The sequence below is a fragment of the Primulina eburnea genome, chromosome 12 (assembly GCF_022965805.1).
Source record: "Primulina eburnea isolate SZY01 chromosome 12, ASM2296580v1, whole genome shotgun sequence".
NCBI classification, from domain to species: domain Eukaryota; kingdom Viridiplantae; phylum Streptophyta; class Magnoliopsida; order Lamiales; family Gesneriaceae; genus Primulina; species Primulina eburnea.
The window spans coordinates 15,925,925-15,946,081 of record NC_133112.1 but is presented as its reverse complement, the minus strand read 5'-3'; positions in this window follow the sequence as shown (position 1 = coordinate 15,946,081).

The following is a 20,157-nucleotide window of genomic DNA, read 5'->3' as shown; positions in this document are numbered from 1 at the left end:
CTAACCAACAACGACTAGCCCAGCCCACTTTTTTTTAGCGACGGTTTTTCAGACACCGTCGCTAATAGTTGTGACGGTTTTATTAAAACCGTCTAAAACCGTCGCCGATGTGGATCGGCGACGGTTTAATTCAAACAGTCGCTATTAGCGACTGTTTTTTGAAAAACCGTTGCTAATAGCGACGGTTGTTTCAAAACCCGTCCTACATCAATGTCTTAGTCCAATCAAATCTCGTCCATTTACAAGGATGAGACCAAATTCATCTCATATCCTCTGATCCGCCCCACCTCAATTCTACAAAATTTCTCTCCCTAGTCCCAAGCCCTTTAGCGACAAAATAGAATTGCGGACTCCTGAAGAAATCGAATTGCTCATCGGCAAGGCAACAATCCAGGTAAGAATCGGCTATACATTTTTTATTTTGTTTTTTATAGCTTCTCTGTGCGTGATTTGTGGTTTCTTGATTGTTTGTTGTTGAGTTGTTGATTGACTATTACTTGTTTATTTGTTTAATAATTATTTTATTCTTGTTTAGGATTATAATTGAACTATTTCAAAATGGAACATTAATCTTGTTTTGACATTACCTGTGTTTACTGCCACTACTGAGCGGGCTTTTTCAGCAATGAAGCATGTGAAGACGGCACTTCGCAATAAAATGGAGGATGACTTTCTTGCCGATTGTTTGACACTCTATATTGAACGAGATTTACATAAACATATTGATGTAAATTCTATTATTGATGAATTTTATGTTTTAAAATCTCGTAGAGTACAATTTCGTTGAACGATATAATGTAAATTTTTTTTAATAATATATAACTTATCATATTGAGTTCAAGCCCCCCAACTTCTATTCCTGGATCCGTCCCTGACTACACGGTCACACACTTTTCAAATTCAGAAATTCTTTGCTCACAAGACACAACACACACGGCACTACACATCCAATCTTTGGGAAGAAAAATTCGAAGGGTTCTATGGAATTCAAGCCAAAGGTTTCACTCCGTTCTTCGTCGTCAACGGTTCTTCGTGCGTATATAACACAAAGACATGCATGATTCTTTCATCAAACTGTAACGCCCCGAAAATTTAAAGGTCCACGCGAACCACATGCACAAATTATTAAATTCCTTGTGCATTTCAACTAATTGTTTTAATTGCATTAATTAATTATGTTGTGCATACTTGCATATTTAAATTTTATTTTCTACATGATTGAATTAAAATGTATTTTAAAAGGTATTCGAGTTGCGATCGAGGAACGTGAAAGCGGACCGGTTACGGTGGCCGGAAGCGCAACGGAAGTCAAAAATATTTAAATTTCATCAAGAATTTTCGGCCACCATAGAATTTTGTGTAATATTTACAAAAACTAAGAACATGCATAGGATGTTTTAGAATTTTTACCTATCAACTTCAAGAAGTTGATGATGGCTCCAACTTAGTTGCAAGCAACTAAGCTCTTCTTGGCAAGATAAGTCTACAAGCTTCCTTCCTCCAAAAATCAAGCCCACCACTTAACAAGGTAAATCCCCTCAAGTTTTGCACTAGAAAAACTTGAGGATTTTTCAAAGAGAATGATTTTTTCTCTCCAAAATGAAGAACAAAAACTTGAAAAATGAGAGAAAAGAACAAGCAAGTTTCGGCCAAGTGAGTGTGCAAGGGAGAGTGGGAGACTAGCCTAGGTATTGTGAAAAGTTGTCTCTCAAAAGTTGCATGCCTTTTGAATTTTTTAATAAAAAGTATTCCACACCTCTTCACCTCCCAAGCATGCAAACCCTAGCATGTCATGCATATATAATATGATTTTTAACACATTAAAAACCATGGAATAAATTTTAATTATCTCAAACATTTTGAGATTAATTAAATATTACTTGAATTTATTCAAGTCCCACTAGTTAAATAATTATTTTAAATTGAGCTCTACAAGACTCAATATAATTAATTCAACACTTGAATTATTTTTAATTATTTGGACTCTACTAGGTCCACTAGTGTTTAATTAATTCAACACTTGAATTAATTTAATTTAGTCTCCAATAATGTTTATGAAAATCACAATTTTCAACTACATTATTTACTTGGCCAAATTTTAATCTTAGGAACACTTCCATAAATTAAAATTTATATTTCTCTCTTAGAAGTCATACTTCTATTTTTCTTAACGCTTATAAACACATTTATAAGCCGTTCAACACATTGAACTATTTTACTTCTCATCGGGATTTACAAAGCAAGTACTTGTGTGGCCCTCAATGGTTCATTGATACAACTAGCCGTGGGTTCACATCTCTATGTGATTCGGACTAAACATGTCCTTATTCGAGCATACCCCAATTGCTCCATTCTTACTTATCAACTCCTTGATAGTAAGAACGTCAGAACTCAAGTCTGATAGTACCCAACCAATCACTTTAAACGCCTAGCAGCATCGCTTACGTGATTCCCTAGGTATCACATGATAGTGCCTGCAAGAACCATTCAATTATGGTTAGCGTACAGTACGGTCCCTTCAACTCATATATCCCTGACCGATTCGACAACTATTGGTCTATCGAGAGTTGTCAATGAATCGATACTATGTGTCATGTTGTGGTTGCATCGATGGTGTAATCTATGAAACCCCTTTCATAATTACCACCATACTCTGATCAGAGATTTCAACCCACACATACATGAAAAACACATAGGATATCCATACCCGTAGGTAAGCGGTGAATCCCCGGCTACAATGCATCGACTCCTATATGTTTCGCCGTAACACCCAACCTTGCCACATGATGACCCCATAAGAGTCGGTAAACAAGTCAAAGTGAAACGCTAGCATATAGAGTCTCAATGTTGTCCCGGGTCATAAGGACTAATGGTGTACAACCATAAACTAGGATTTTTTCCACTCGATAAGTGAGAACCACTTGGAAAATCCTTTATAGAGGGTTGTTCAGTGCACTCTACCAGGAGCACCTATCTGCATGCTCGGACATCAAAATGTCCCCTACCAATGAAACATGGTACTCACATCGCAGATACTAGTCTCTAACTCGAGCGGCCTTTATCCTTCTTAGTGGCGGCTGAATCGACTAGGAACGGTTTAGAATATACAGTATTCCAAATATGAGTTTCATGATACTCATCATATGAGCATCTCATATTCTTTCTACTATTTGTATATTCAAGGACTTTATCTATGCAACTAGCATGGGTATAAAGATAAAGATGCGCCAAATTAATAAATTGAAATATTATTAAAATAAAGATCGTTTATACAAAGAGTTTCATTGTGAACAGTCGGCCAACACTTGGCTCGACGTGCACCTACTCTAACAATCTCCCACTTGCACTAGAGCCAACTACCTATATACTTTAGACCCATTGATTCGCGATGCTTCTCGAACGATGGTCCTGGTAAAGGCTTAGTTAGTGGATCAGCAACATTATCTGCGGAGCCGACTTTGTCAATCACGACATCTCCTCTTTCCACGATCTCTCTGAGGATGTGGTACTTTCTCAATACGTGTTTGGACTTCTGATGAGACCTTGGCTCCTTCGCCTGAGCTATGGCTCCCGTGTTGTCACACATCACCGGGATAGGAGCAACTCCATTAGGAATGACGCCCAACTCTTGGACGAAATTCCTAATCCAAACAGCCTCCTTTGCTGCAGCCGATGCAGCAATGTATTCTGCCTCAGTGGTGGAATCCGCAGTACTGTCTTGCTTGGAACTCTTCCAAGAGACAGCACCACCATTGAGCATGAATATGAATCCGGAGGTTGACTTCGAGTCATCAACATCGCTTTGGAAGCTAAAGTCGGTATAGCCTTCCAATTTTAGTTCTCCACCCCATAGACCAAAAACAACTTATTGGTCCTTCTCAAATACTTGAGGATGTCTTTCACAGCTTTCCAGTGTGGAAGACCAGGGTTGGATTGATATCTACTCACTACACTTAGTGCAAATGCCACGTCAGGACGTGTAGATATCATCCCATACATGATACTACCAATAGCCGAAGCATACGGAATTCGTGTCATCGCCGCTATCTCTGCATCAGTCTTGGGAGACATAGACTTGGATAGGGACACGCCATGACACATTGGTAGATGTCCTCTCTTGGACTCATCCATCGAGAACCGCTTCACGATGGTATCAATGTATGTGGACTGGGTGAGACCAAGCAATCTTCTTGATCTATCTCTATAGATCTGTATTCTCAATACAAAAGATGCTTCACCCAAGTCCTGCATTGAGAACTTACTTGCTAACCATATCTTTGTTGATTGCAACATTCCTACATCATTCCCAATGAGTAGAATGTCATCAACATAAAGAACAAGGAATGTCACAGCACTCCCACTGACCTTCTTATACACACAGGGTTCCTCAGGATTCTTAGTAAAACCAAACTCTTTGATTGTACTATCGAATCTGAGGTTCCAGCTCCTCGATGCCTGCTTAAGACCATAAATAGATCTTTGAAGTTTGCATACCATATGCTCACTTCCGATGGATGTAAACCCTTCAGGTTGAGACATGTAAATTTCTTCCTTAATATCCCCATTAAGGAAGGCTGTCTTCACATCCATCTGCCATATCTCATAGTCAAACCATGCAGCTATGGCTAGCAATATCCTAATGGACTTGAACATCGCAACTGGAGAAAAGGTTTCCTCATAGTCAACACCTTGTCTTTGAGTATACCTTTTTGCTACCAATCGCGCCTTGAAGGTCAATACCTTCCCATCCGCCCCAAGTTTCCTCTTGTAAATCCATTTACACCCTATGGGAACAGTTCCCTCAGGTGGATCCACAAGATTCCACACTTGGTTCGAATGCATGGAATTCATCTCAGATTCCATTGCTTCAAGCCACTTGGATGAATCAGCATCCGATAACGCTTCCTTGAAGCTCCTTGGATCACATCCAAGATTAGGCTCATCATGGCCCTCTTCAAGAAGCAGACCATACCTCATAGGTGGTCTCGAGATCCTCTCGGATCTCCTAGGAGCTTGTATCTCCTCACTTAGCTCATTGGGTGTGGGTTCTACAACTGTGGGTGCCTCTCGAACCTCTTCGAGTTCTATCATCTCGCCTTTTCTATCTAATAGAAATTCCTTTTCCAAAAAGGTTGCGTTCCTAGAAACAAACACCTTTGTTTCTTGGGGATGATAGAAATAATATCCAATGGAATTTCTTGGATATCCCACAAAGTAGCATAAAATGGATCGACTATCCAATTTATCTCCCACTGTCTGCTTCACATAAGCAGGACACCCCCATATTCTAAGATAAGAATACTTGGGAGGCTTACCCATCCATATCTCATATGGAGTCTTGTCAACTGCCTTTGTATGGACATTGTTCAACAACAGTGCCGCTGTTTCAAGCGCATATCCCCAAAAGGATGGCGGCAACTCCGTGAACCCCATCATAGACCGAACCATGTCCATCAAAGTCCGGTTATGACGCTCCGAAACACCATTCAACTGCGGTGTAGCGGGCGGAGTCCACTGCGAGAGAATCCCATTCTCTCTAAGATACTCTTGGAACTCGGCACTCAAGTACTCACCACCTCGATCCGATCGAAGTGTCTTGATGCTTCGTCCCAATTGCTTCTCTACTTCACTTCTGAATTCTTTGAACCTTTCAAAGGCTTCAGACTTGTATTTCATCAAATACACATACCCATACCTCGAATGGTCATCGGTAAAGGTGATGAAGTAGGCATGTCCATGCTTAGTGGTGATGCTAAGCGGACCGCACACATCGGTATGGATCAAATCCAATAACACTTTGGCTCGCTCCGCATGGCCTTTAAAGGGAATTTTGGTCATCTTTCCTTTCAGACAGGATTCACAAGTCGTGAGAGCGTTAATATCAGACATATCAAACATGCCAACTCCCACTAGCTTGTTCATCCTTCTTGAGGAAATATGACCTAATCGAGCATACCATAATTGTGCCGAATTAAGAGTATCTTGTTTGCGCTTATTTGTTGTTGTTATCGTTTGGACATTGTTAAGTGGAATATCTTTTAATTTTAAGGTGTAGAGATTGTTTTCAAGTTCACCCGTACCAACTAAACATTCATTCTTGTAAATATTGCAAACACCTTTGCTAAATAAACAAGAAAATCCATCAATATCAAGCATAGAAATGGAAATAATGTTTTTAACCAAGTCTGGTACATACAAAACATCTCTCAAAACAAGCTTAAAATCATTGTTCAATATTAAATAAACATCTCCTACGGCTTTGGCAGCAACCCTTGCTCCATTGCCCATCCTCAGGAAGGTCTCACCCTCTCTGTAGTGACCCGTTCCAGAATCACCTACTTATCAAGAACTAAGCATGCAATTAACTTAATTAATAATAATCAGAGATAACAGCGGAAATATGGCCAATGACAGTAGTTATACAACCCAATCGAAATCAGAACAACTCAAAATATATTCGGTACAACCATATCGAATAGAATAGTACTGAAAACTAAACCAACCAGCTACTCACTGTCCTCCTCCTGCCTTCTCTGCTGAACAGTCGTCTGAGATCCGGAACCAGATCCTGCTCCACCTCGCAACTGAGGACAATTCTTCTTGAGATGACCCATCTCTCCGCACTGAAAACAAGCTCCCGCGGCTGATCGGCATTGCTCCGATGGATGGTTCTTCCCACAATGCACACAAGAAACCTTCTTCTTACCAAAGCGGAAAACACCGCTAGACCGTGATCCAGATCCAGAAGAAGAAGAACCAGATTTCTTGAAAGACTGAGATCGAGGGCTCAAAGTACTCGGAAGTCTAGAAGAAAGAATAGCCCTACCACGCTGGAGACTGATCTCTGCCTGGCGACACCGGTTCACTAACCCATCATAAGAAGTAGGATTATCACAGACAGTGACTCGATCAAAAATCTCCTGGTTAAGACCCTGGAGGAAATGGTCATACTTGGCTTCAGAACTGCCACTGATATGAGGGGCAAAGGGTAACAACTCGAAGAACTTCTGCTGATATTCATCAACAGACATACTCCCCTGCTTAAGATTCAGGAGCTCAATCGTCTTTGCCTGGCGAAGGGCTGGAGGAAAATACAGCTGCATGAAAGCTGCACGGAAATCGGCCCAAGTCACCCTACCCTGAGACTGGACTATCGGCGCAGAAGTCGATCGCCACCACTTGCGCGCACGGCCCTCGAGAAGAAAACTAAGGGTCTCCATCCTCTGCTCCTCGGTGCACTGGAATGCACGGAAACAACTCTCCATGCACTATAACCAATCCTCAGCATCATCGGGAGTCTCACCGCCGACTAAAGGCTTAGGCCCCATCTGAATGAAACGGTGCAAATCAAAACGCCTAGGACCATCCCGACGATGACGATGTTCACGATGACGCCTACGATCGTCCTGGTCACCCCAACGACCTACACTTCCCTGACTACTCTCATCACCAAAGTGGTCAGCCATCGCTACAAGATAGAATGGGGAAAAAATGGTAAAATGGTCAACGAAAATCCCAAAACAGAATCTATATCCCAAAATCGTAAGCATGCTCTGATACCATAAATGTAGTGACCCGTTCCAGAATCACCTACTAATCAAGAACTAAGCATGCAATTAACTTAATTAATAATAATCAGAGATAACAGCGGAAATATGGCCAATGACAGTAGTTATACAACCCAATCGAAATCAGAACAACTCAAAATATATTCGGTACAACCATATCGAATAGAATAGTACTGAAAACTAAACCAACCAGCTACTCACTGTCCTCCTCCTGCTCTTCCCGAGCCAACCAACCTGAGGCCTGCCCCGTGGGAATGGGGTGTCCAAGATAAACAAAAACCGAGGACGTGAGCGATAAGAACGCCCAGTACAAAAGCATGAGTATACAAGCCTATATGAAATGCACATGCTATGATATGATACCAGGGTAGTCAAGAAACAGGAGTAACAAAGGATCTCAAAATGCTCAATCTAGAGGCGCCAAGTGGATAGTGCCGCGCGGTACTCCTCTGGGTCACTGCATCCACTACAAGAATAGACGTGGACCTAAAATGTCCCGGATCACCGAAGCCCTCCGGACCCATCGGCCACTGTGTACTCTCGGTGTCCATGCGTCCACAAGACAAGACAGGGCTGAGCGGCCCCACAAGATATAGCTTATCTCGAAAGAGATACAGCTCAACAGTAAAGGCTATCTCGAAGGAGATACGGCTCAACATGAAATGCAACATGCATCATAAAACGTGACATAATAGCATGCATCATATGACATATATCAATGCACCACATAATCATGCAACACATATAAGGATGTATACTCGACCAGGATATCTCGGATAGTACTTCCGTACCTCTATCACAGCAAGCCTAGCCTTACGCAACACCGCTAATCAGGTCTAGAACAAGCCTACGCATCAAAAGCATACCCAATGAACAATACTACCATGCTCGACTAGCAAAACCAGTACTACCAAAGGTTTAGGGTTTACCTTCGTCCGTCGACAGCCCTTTGATGTCGATTGCCTCGTAACTCAGGCGTCACTACGCTACCAATCCTGGCAGCTCTTGGCTATCGCTCGACCGACAACTAACCCTAGAAACCTTCCAAACTTCTCAAATATGAGACACAACTCAAGAATTTGCAATGCAAAGTGAGGAAATCCGAGCACTATTTATAGGCTATGTTCGGATCCACCGAACCCACTTCGGAACGTCCGAACTCCTATGTGTCCATCGGCTCTTGACACCTCATGATCGGATCCACCGAACCTACACTTCGGATCATCCGAACTTGCATGTAAACTGACGTGTCGATCAACTCTTGACACCTCATGATCGGATCCACCGAACCCACTTCGGATCGTCCGAACTCTTCGGTGCTACCGAACCATCTTCGGTCCGTCCGATCATGACCACGGTCAAAATTACACATTAAACCTTCTTAATCACCATTAATCCGTTAATTACCCAATTTGGAATTCGGGCTACTACACTCTCGGAGCCTCCTACTTCTTCCCATCACCTGCAAATCATTACAGAGATGTGAGCCACAGCCGGTATCTAATACCCAAGAAGTAGAATTAATCGAGATATTTACTTCAATATAGAACATACCCTTGCCAGAACCCTTCTGCGCAAGATATTCCCTGCAGTTACGCCTCCAATGTCCAGGCTTCTTGCAGTGGTGACAGATGTCAACAGTCTTCTCAGCCTTGGCTGGCGCGGCTGCCACTACGGGACTCGGAGTCTGCCTCTTCAAGGGCTCGCTCTTCTTGAGGCGCTGGAAAGAACGCTTCTTTCCCTTCCCATGTGGACCGGTCTTCGTGCCAGATGAAGAGCCCACATAAAGAACCGACTTCTCCTTCTTGATGGTGGACTCAAAGGTCACAAGCATGTTCACCAACTCTTCAAGGCTGGGCTCGAGCTTGTTCATATTGAAGTTCACGACAAAAGGATCGAAAGAGCTAGGCAGTGACAACAGTAGCACATCCGTGGTCAACTCTGATGGCAAGATCAAATCCATGCCCACGAGCTTGTCCACGAGCCCAATCAACTTTAGGCCATGCTCATTGACCGAAGTCCCATCTCGCATGCGTAAAGTGATGAGCTCCTTTACTGTTGCATGCCTCAAAGGCCGAGTCTGCTCTCCGAAGAGCTCCTTGAGGTGCATATGAATGTCAGCAGCATTCTTTGCATCCTCGAATCGCCTTTGCAGCTCATCGTTCATCGAAGCCTGCATGTAACACTTCGCCTTCAAGTCATGGTCGCACCAATCCTTGTAGGTCTGCAGTTCCTCGGGACTGCAGTTAGTCGGAGCCTCATCAGGGGGCGACTCAGTCAGTGTGTATGCGATTCTCTCCGAGTTTAGGACGATCTTTAAATTTCTTAGCCAAGTGATATAGTTTGGTCCGGTTAGAACGTGTTTTTCGAGAATAACGGAAAACGGGTTGCGAATTGATGACATTGTCACAGATTTGTACTGAAAAGTAAAACAGATAAATGTTAATGACTATTTTAAAATATTTAATAAGATATAAAGTTTAGACTTTTACTTTATAAATTATCGCTCCCACTGTTTTGACATTTTCACTACCCTCTAGTGAAAACGGGAAACACTTTCCTCAGTAGGTACGTAAGGTCCAATTAGCGAATTGTGATCCCGAATAATATCGGCCATCACAACTCCTAAAAGGTAGTTTCCAATTGCATCGCCATGCAACCCTCTACGTATACTTTTGTCTCACGTTTGATTAGGACCCAATAATATGACGTCGTTCATCTTTACGTGTCAAGCCTAACCCATCGATATTGAACCTTAATGGACGGTCGCCATGAGTTCCCTCAATAATATGAGCCGAAATCATGGGAGTTCCACGTAGTTCACATCACCATGTCAATGGATGTCACAGCTTTCCGGCACCCAGGGCCCCCTCAATAATATGAGCCGAGCCCCGAGTACGGGTAGCGTTCATCATGCATCCATTGTCGATGGAAGACAAGGAAATTATAAACAAATTTATAATTCCCTTTTTCGGACTTGATATTAATTTTGAATCTTATTCAAAATGAGGGTTTTTTAATTTTGAAAGGTCTCATCATTAATTTTATTTTAAAAGCTCGCCATGTTTGATCGTATGTTTGCCGGATTCATGCAACTTTGTTATTATAATAATAATAACGCACATACTCATTATTTATAACATATCATGCATATATTATAAATAGAAAACAGTACAAGGATGATCAATTGCCCCAAAACTAATGGCCCGTGTGAGCCAAACACGGGCCTAGGTCCAATCCTAGGGTAAATGCAGGGATGTAATGCAACTAAATTATTACATTAGCATCCAATATTACATGTCTTCGATCTTCATAATCACCAAGGCCACCATCTTCCAATCTTGATCTTCCACTATTCTAATATTTACATTTAAATATCCATGGCACATAGGGATACATCTCATGGGGGTGGGAACGGGCCATAAACCAAGCCCACTTTATAAATTGATAATTATTACAATCATACAACACAAATATCCTAGCATACACCTAGCAAATTGGGCTTGGGCTTTTGATCATCCTTCATGCATAATATCACATATCATACACCATCAATTAATTATCACTATAATTAATTGATCCAATATTATATATCTTGATCCAGTCACTAACCGCCACAATTATAAATTAAATTAACAAAGTATACAAACACCTTTGTCTACTTTCAAATTAATTTATTTATAATCGAATTTCTTGTAAATCACAATTTACTATAAATAATTAAAGTCCAACTTCAATTATTTATTTTATGAGAAAATATGTGCAACAATTGTAAATTTAAACTTAAGGGCCCAAAACTCATTTTTCACAAAAATACTTAGGCCCATTTAAATTTCACAAAATATGTTGACCATCTAATGGCCCAACATCTCAAGGCCCATGACACTAAGATTGTCCAAAACACTTTTGGAAACCCTAGCCGTCATCGCCGTCGCCGGAGCTCCGTCGCCGGATTCCGGCAACAAAAAAATTTTTTTTTTATTTAAAAACTGCCGAAATTTTCGGGCAGCCCCCTCGGGCAGCCCTCGGGCAGCCCCGAAAATTTTATTTTTTTTTTGTTTTGTAAAATTTCGGTCCTTGTATTTTATGCACAAAAATTTCTCAAGCGGTTAGAAATCGATCTCAACATAATATTATGCAAATATTACACAAAAACCGTAACCATAGCTCGGATACCACTTGAAAGCGGACCGGTTACGGTGGCCGGAAGCGCAACGGAAGTCAAAAATATTTAAATTTCATCAAGAATTTTCGGCCACCATAGAATTTTGTGTAATATTTACAAAAACTAAGAACATGCATAGGATGTTTTAGAATTTTTACCTATCAACTTCAAGAAGTTGATGATGGCTCCAACTTAGTTGCAAGCAACTAAGCTCTTCTTGGCAAGATAAGTCTACAAGCTTCCTTCCTCCAAAAATCAAGCCCACCACTTAACAAGGTAAATCCCCTCAAGTTTTGCACTAGAAAAACTTGAGGATTTTTCAAAGAGAATGATTTTTGCTCTCCAAAATGAAGAACAAAAACTTGAAAAATGAGAGAAAAGAACAAGCAAGTTTCGGCCAAGTGAGTGTGCAAGGGAGAGTGGGAGACTAGCCTAGGTATTGTGAAAAGTTGTCTCTCAAAAGTTGCATGCCTTTTGAATTTTTTAATAAAAAGTATTCCACACCTCTTCACCTCCCAAGCATGCAAACCCTAGCATGTCATGCATATATAATATGGTTTTTAACACATTAAAAACCATGGAATAAATTTTAATTATCTCAAACATTTTGAGATTAATTAAATATTACTTGAATTTATTCAAGTCCCACTAGTTAAATAATTATTTTAAATTGAGCTCTACAAGACTCAATATAATTAATTCAACACTTGAATTATTTTTAATTATTTGGACTCTACTAGGTCCACTAGTGTTTAATTAATTCAACACTTGAATTAATTTAATTTAGTCTCCAATAATGTTTATGAAAATCACAATTTTCAACTACATTATTTACTTGGCCAAATTTTAATCTTAGGAACACTTCCATAAATTAAAATTTATATTTCTCTCTTAGAAGTCATACTTCTATTTTTCTTAACGCTTATAAACACATTTATAAGCCGTTCAACACATTGAACTATTTTACTTCTCATCGGGATTTACAAGTACTTGTGTGGCCCTCAATGGTTCATTGATACAACTAGCCGTGGGTTCACATCTCTATGTGATTCGGACTAAACATGTCCTTATTCGAGCATACCCCAATTGCTCCATTCTTACTTATCAACTCCTTGATAGTAAGAACGTCAGAACTCAAGTCTGATAGTACCCAACCAATCACTTTAAACGCCTAGCAGCATCGCTTACGTGATTCCCTAGGTATCACATGATAGTGCCTGCAAGAACCATTCAATTATGGTTAGCGTACAGTACGGTGCCTTCAACTCATATATCCCTGACCGATTCGACAACTATTGGTCTATCGAGAGTTGTCAATGAATCGATACTATGTGTCATGTTGTGGTTGCATCGATGGTGTAATCTATGAAACCCCTTTCATAATTACCACCATACTCTGATCAGAGATTTCAACCCACACATACATGAAAAACACATAGGATATCCATACCCGTAGGTAAGCGGTGAATCCCCGGCTACAATGCATCGACTCCTATATGTTTCGCCGTAACACCCAACCTTGCCACCTGATGACCCCATAAGAGTCGGTAAACAAGTCAAAGTGAAACGCTAGCATATAGAGTCTCAATGTTGTCCCGGGTCATAAGGACTAATGGTGTACAACCATAAACTAGGATTTTTTCCACTCGATAAGTGAGAACCACTTGGAAAATCCTTTATAGAGGGTTGTTCAGTGCACTCTACCAGGAGCACCTATCTGCATGCTCGGACATCAAAATGTCCCCTACCAATGAAACATGGTACTCACATCGCAGATACTAGTCTCTAACTCGAGCGGCCTTTATCCTTCTTAGTGGCGGCTGAATCGACTAGGAACGGTTTAGAATATACAGTATTCCAAATATGAGTTTCATGATACTCATCATATGAGCATCTCATATTCTTTCTACTATTTGTATATTCAAGGACTTTATCTATGCAACTAGCATGGGTATAAAGATAAAGATGCGCCAAATTAATAAATTGAAATATTATTAAAATAAAGATCGTTTATACAAAGAGTTTCATTGTGAACAGTCGGCCAACACTTGGCTCGACGTGCACCTACTCTAACAGAACGGAGATCGAGAGCTGAAAAATAGAAAATATTTTTATTGGTTATTCGTTTTTAATTATTTAAAATGTGGGTGATGCTTTTTCTTATTTTTTTAAAATAATGGGTTTTGAGGTGATTTTATACGCCGGGACGTAAATTTTATCGGTGTTGGATTTTCAACAAAAATATAAACGTTTTGACAACCCGGCTAATAAATTTACAAATTTTATTTAAGCAAAATTATTTTTTTTATATCCTAATTAAGACTAATGGGCTTAATTGATGGCTTAATAGGCCTAAAAGCCTTGTTATTAATTAATTAGTATATTTTATGTGATAAACTCCTTTAACCCTACAATTCTTCCAAAAAAGCTCACGCCCCACTTCTGAAATTCTTAACTAAACTACACGGCACACACATGCTTAATAATTGAAGAAATTTTCGAGAATTTGCCAAGGTGATTCAAGCCAAAGGTCTTGCTCCGTTCTTCGTCATCGTCAACGGTTTTTCGTGCGTAAATTACGCAAAGGCACGCCACGCCATATTCTCTTTTTACTCATCATCACACCATAGTATTTGTTTATGCATGATTTTAAAGAAAAACATGGCACACAAGATGGAATTTTCGTAACTACATGCATCGGTGTCTTAAACTTGTGTTTTGCTTCCCAAAATCATGTCTTTATTTTGTTTAATGGGCTGCCATGGATAGGGTATTATTAGGGAATGGTCTATGGCAAAAAACATGATAAACAATAAGGAAAACTAGGCTGAACCGTAGGAAGAAAACAGAAACAAGAGTGCCGTAAGTTTTGTTGATTTTCAAGGTGCAAGGTCGGTTGGTTGTGCATGGGGCAAGATGGCTCGACTAGGTCTGGTGGTTGGGTCCTAGGGGTCATGGTTAGGTCCTAGGGAGAGTCCTAGGAAGGCTAGGGGTCGAGCCATGGGCTGGGGAAGAGTCCACGTGAAGTGGGACTCTCCCCTAAGTCACGCGCAGAAATTTGTCGGGAAAGGTAGGGGCTTGCGGCTGGCCTGGGGGCGAGCCAGGTGGGTCTGATAGGGTCTAAGGGTGATGGTCAAGGGTTGGGGTAGGGGCTAGTGAGGCATGGGTCGCTGCTGGCTTGAGGAAAGGATGGAACCGAGAACGAATAAAGAAGAAGCGCGCATGCAGTTTTCTGGTTAAGGTGCTTCGGGCGCGCGGTCTAGGGCTTGGGTTGGTCTGGGTCGAGTCTGGGCGTGGTCCAAGGTTGGTGAGGGTCCTAGGTGATCGTTGGTTAGGAGGCTAGAAGAGTCCTAGTTTGCTAGGAGTCTTGGTAAGGTGGTAAGAGTCACACACAACACATGCAGAATTATGGAGTCTAGTTCAAAAGGTTTTGAGCAAGAATGGGCCGGGTTTTTCGGGCTGGGCTTGAATAGTAGGGTCCCTAGATGAGTTGGCTAGGTTTTGGTTCAAGGTGGCTCGGGCGTGGCTCGGGTAAATTAGGAGATGGCTCGTTGTGTTCGTCGGAGGGTCAAAAACGAGATTAATTAAGCCAAAATTGATTCCATGGGTCCACGAGGGTGGCTCATGACTTGGAAGGGTAGAATAAATCATAAAAATGCTATGTTTAAAATTTGGGATCAAAATAACGAGTTTTGGATTTATTCGGGATTTAATCCCCGCACGAAACGTTAATTAACGAATTAATTGAAAAGCCTAGTTTTAAGCCTTATAAAATTATGAAATATTAGGTTTAAGTTTAAATAATTATTATAAGTCTAAGTTTTTAGTTTGTGAATTTTATATTAAGGTTTGGTTTAATTCGGGATTAAAACACATTAGTACGTCTTACATGAAGATTAATTTAGAAGTCCTCGATTTAAGTTCAATAAAAATATGAGAAAATTCATGTAGGCTTAAATAATTATTTGGGACATGTTAGAGTCAATGAAATTAAGAAAATATCAGAAAAGGGAAATTTTACGTCCAAGAAAATTAGTAAATGTCATGGCAGTGCCCTAAATGCTGTTTTATGATATTATAACTATTTTTAATTGTTATGAAATGTTCATGATTAAGTTATGATTTTTAAATGTCTAAGAAATTTTTATGATTTAAGGAAGACATTTAAAAGACATGTTGCATGCTTGGTTTCAAAAACGAAAATGTTATGTTATGCATGATTTTTATAAAGTGATGAGAATATGAAACGTTGAAGGAAGTAAAGTAATTGTGACTAATACGATGATATGTTGCAAATTTCGTGAGGGTTATGGTCCCAGTGGGAGCCCGACGATCGTGTTTCCTTGGATACGGACATGTAAATGTATACGATGATATGTTAATACGTAAGGCCAAGGCCCAGTTGACCGGTGAGAGTGTTGCTGGTGTCCCCGCCACCCAGTGCTGTGGTTATATGTAGATGGATCCATCGCCCAACACGTAGATGTAGACGTAGATGAACACGAAAGTCACATTTAACGATCTGAATTCAACGAAAGTAAAAAGGAATACGTATATGTTGATGATAATATGGATATGAATATGTTGAGGATGATATGATTAAGTTTACGAAAATGTTATTGTTTAAAGTTTTATGCATCATGAAAATATTTACGAAAATATTTATGTTTATGCATCTTCATGAAAATGATATTTTAAATATAAGTATTTTTCACTGTTATATGTTAACTGTATTACGTATTACTCGTTATCAAGGATATGATGTGTTGAGTCTTTAGACTCACTAGGTGTGAATGATGCAAGTGATTGATAGTAATGTTAATGGAGGTCTTGATGGATGATCTGACTGGACTGAAGGTGCACATAACCCGAGGACCAGCGCTTCTACTTTTCCGCATTTACGATTTATGGTTCATGATTTACGTTAAAGATTTTACGACTTTTTATTTATGTTTTGAGGAATTATAGTATGGGTTGTATTTCTCCAATGTGTAGTGGGTTGTTTTATTTAAAAATGATGTCCAAAATATTTTGTGTATGGTAAGGGTTCGGCCGATTTAGTGGGGTTTTAAAAAAAAAAATTCTAGCACGTTTTGAGAAAACGAATAGCAGAAGTTTCAGTTGGTATCAGAGAAATGGTTCTGTAAAGGGTTGTGCCACCATCAGCGCCGGAAAGATCAGTCGTCAAGCCTCAAATTATAAGTTTACATGTTTCATATGATTTTATGATGTTACCTACATAATTATATAAATTACATGTTTATGTCAAATGTTTAATTGCTTTATGATGATAAATGTTTTATATGCATTAGAATTTTATACGTGATACGATATGAAATGAAAAATTATGGGATTTCATCGCATGTTGGTTTGGTGGTGGGATTGGACGATATTGATTTTGGGTTTTAGTATCGACATTCTATTTTTGGGCTATAAGTTAATCGTGAATATTATGAATGCTTTTGGGATCTAAGAAAATACTGATGATTAATGGTTACTAGTTGAATTAATTTTTCGGAATTACTCATAAGTAAGAATTTTTCGAGGATTTGCAATGACTTTGAGAGTGAGAAAATGTATAAATTGAGATTTTAAGTTTTGATGAAAAATAAGATTGTTTATAGAAATTTATTTTTGGGTAAATAAGTTTAAGTTTATTGAAATTATGTCATGGGAAAACTGTAGAAGAAAATTAAGAATACCGAGAATTTATGGGTTAACTGTAGGATTTTTGAAATTAAGGACCAATTAAGATAATTTTTGAGGAAATTAAGAATTTATTTTGCAATTGCTAAGGAATTTGGGGACTAGTTTAGCAATAATAACGAATTGAATGGGTTAAATAAGAAGAATTTTGAGGATTTAGACGTTTTAAGAAAATTCAGAACCTTGGGTTCTTTTGGTTATAGTGTTATAAGGAATGTTGACAATGGGTTTTTAAGGACGAATCAATATTAAGCTTGAAAAATCTAAGCATTAGCGGATGCGTTTGGTACTTTAATATTGAAATATGATAAGTTGATGAACATTTTGGGATACTAGAACTTAAGTTTTATAAAATAGCGCAGCGGAAGCGTGGATATTTTTTTGGAATATTAGAACTAAGTCTAAACTTTGGGTTATCTAGGATAAGCGAATTTCGAGGGCGAAATTCAATTTAAGGGGGGAAGATTGTAACGCCCCAAAAATTTAAAGGTCCACGCGAACCACATGCGCAAATTATTAAATTCCTTGTGCATTTCAACTAATTGTTTTAATTGCATTAATTAATTATGTTGTGCATACTTGCATATTTAAATTTTATTTTCTACATGGTTGCATTAAAATGTATTTTAAAAGGTATTCGAGTTGCGATCGAGGAACGGAGACCGAGGGCTGAAAAATAGAAAATATTTTTATTTCTTATTAGTTTTTAATTATTTAAAATGTGGGTGATGATTTTTCTTATTTTTTTAAAATAAGGGGTTTTGAGGTGATTTTATACGCCGGGACGTAAATTTTATCGGTGTTAGATTTTCAACAAAAATATAAACGTTTTGACAACCCGGCTAATAAATTCACAAATTTTATTTAAAGAAAATTATTTTTTTTATATCCTAATTAAGACTAATGGGCTTAATTGATGGCTTAATAGGCCTAAAAGCCTAGTTAGTAATTAATTAGTATATATTATGTGATAAACTCCTTTAACCCTACAATTCTTCCAAAAAAGCTCACGCCCACTTCCGAAATTCTTAACTAAACTACACAGCACACACATGCTTAATAATTGAAGAAATTTTCGAGAATTTGCCAAGGTGATTCAAGCCAAAGGTCTTGCTCTGTTCTTCGTCATCGTCAACGGTTTTTCGTGCGTAAATTACGCAAAGGCACGCCATATTCTCTTTTTACTCATCATCACACCATAGTATTTTTTTATGCATGATTTTTAAAGAAAAACATAGCACACAAGATGGAATTTTCGCAACTACATGCATAGGTGTCTTAAACTTGTGTTTTTGCTTCCCAAAATCATGTCTTTATGTTGTTTAAGGGGCTGCCATGGATAGGGTATTATTAGGGAATGGTCTATGGCCAAAAACATGATAAATAATAAGGAAAACTAGGCTGAACCATAGGAAGAAACAAAAACAAGAGTGCCATAAGTTTTGTTGATTTTCAAGGTGCAAGGTCGATTGGTTGTGCATGGGGCAAGATGGCTCGACTAGGTCTGGTGGTTGGGTCCTAGGGGTCATGGTTAGGTCCTAGGGAGAGTCCTAGGAAGGCTAGGGGTGGAGCCATGGGCTGGGGAAGAGTCCACGTGAAGTGGGACTCTCCCCTAAGTCACGCGTAGAAATTTGTCGGGAAAGGTAGGGGCTTGCGGCTGGCCTGGGGGCGAGCCAGGTGGGTCTGATAGGGTCTAAGGGAGATGTTCAAGGGTTGGGGTAGGGGCTGGAGAGGCATGGGTCGCTGCTGGCTTGAGGAAAGGATGGAACCGAGAAGGAATAAGGAAGAAGCACACATGCAGTTTTCTGGTTAAGGTGCTTCGGGCGTGCGGTCCAGGGCTTGGGTTGGTCTGGGTCGAGTCTGGGCATGGTCCAGGGTTGGTGAGGGTCCTTGGCGATCGTTGGTTAGGAGGCTAGAAGAGTCATAGTTTGCTAGGAGTCTTGGTAAGGTGGTAAGAGTCACACACAACACATGCAAAATTATGGAGTCTAGTTCAGAAGGTTTTGAGCGAGCATGGGCCGGGTTTTTCGGACTGGGCTTGAACAGTAGGGTCCCTAGATGAGTTGGCCAGGTTTTGGTTCAAGGTGGCTCGGGCGTGGCTCGGGTAAATTTGGAGATGGCTCGGTGTGTTCGTCGGAGGGTCAAAAACGAGATTTATTAAGCCAAAATTGATTCCATGGGTCCAAGGGGGTGGCTCATGACTTGGAAGGGTAGAATAAATCATAAAAATTCTATGTTTAAAATTTGGGATCAAAATAACGAGTTTTGTATTTATTCGGGATTTATCGCCGCACGAAACATTAATTAACGAATTAATTGAAAAGCCTAGTTTTAAGCCTTATAAAATTATGAAAAATTAGGTTTAAGATTAAATAAATTTTATAAGTCTAAGTGTTTAATTTGGTAATTTTATATTAAGGTTTGATTTAATTCGGGATTAAAACGCATTAGTACGTCTTACTTGAAGATTAATTTAGAAGTCCTCGATTTAAGTTCAATAAAAATATGAGAAATTCATGTAGGCTTAAATAATTATTTGGGACATGTTAGAGTCAATGAAATTAAGAAAATATCAAAAATGAGAAATTTTACGTCTAGGGGTAAAACGGTTATTTTACACATAGAAAATTTGTAAAGGTCATGGCAGTGCCCTAAATGCTGTTTTATGATATTATGATTATTTTTAATTGTTATGAAATGTTCATGATTAAGTTATGT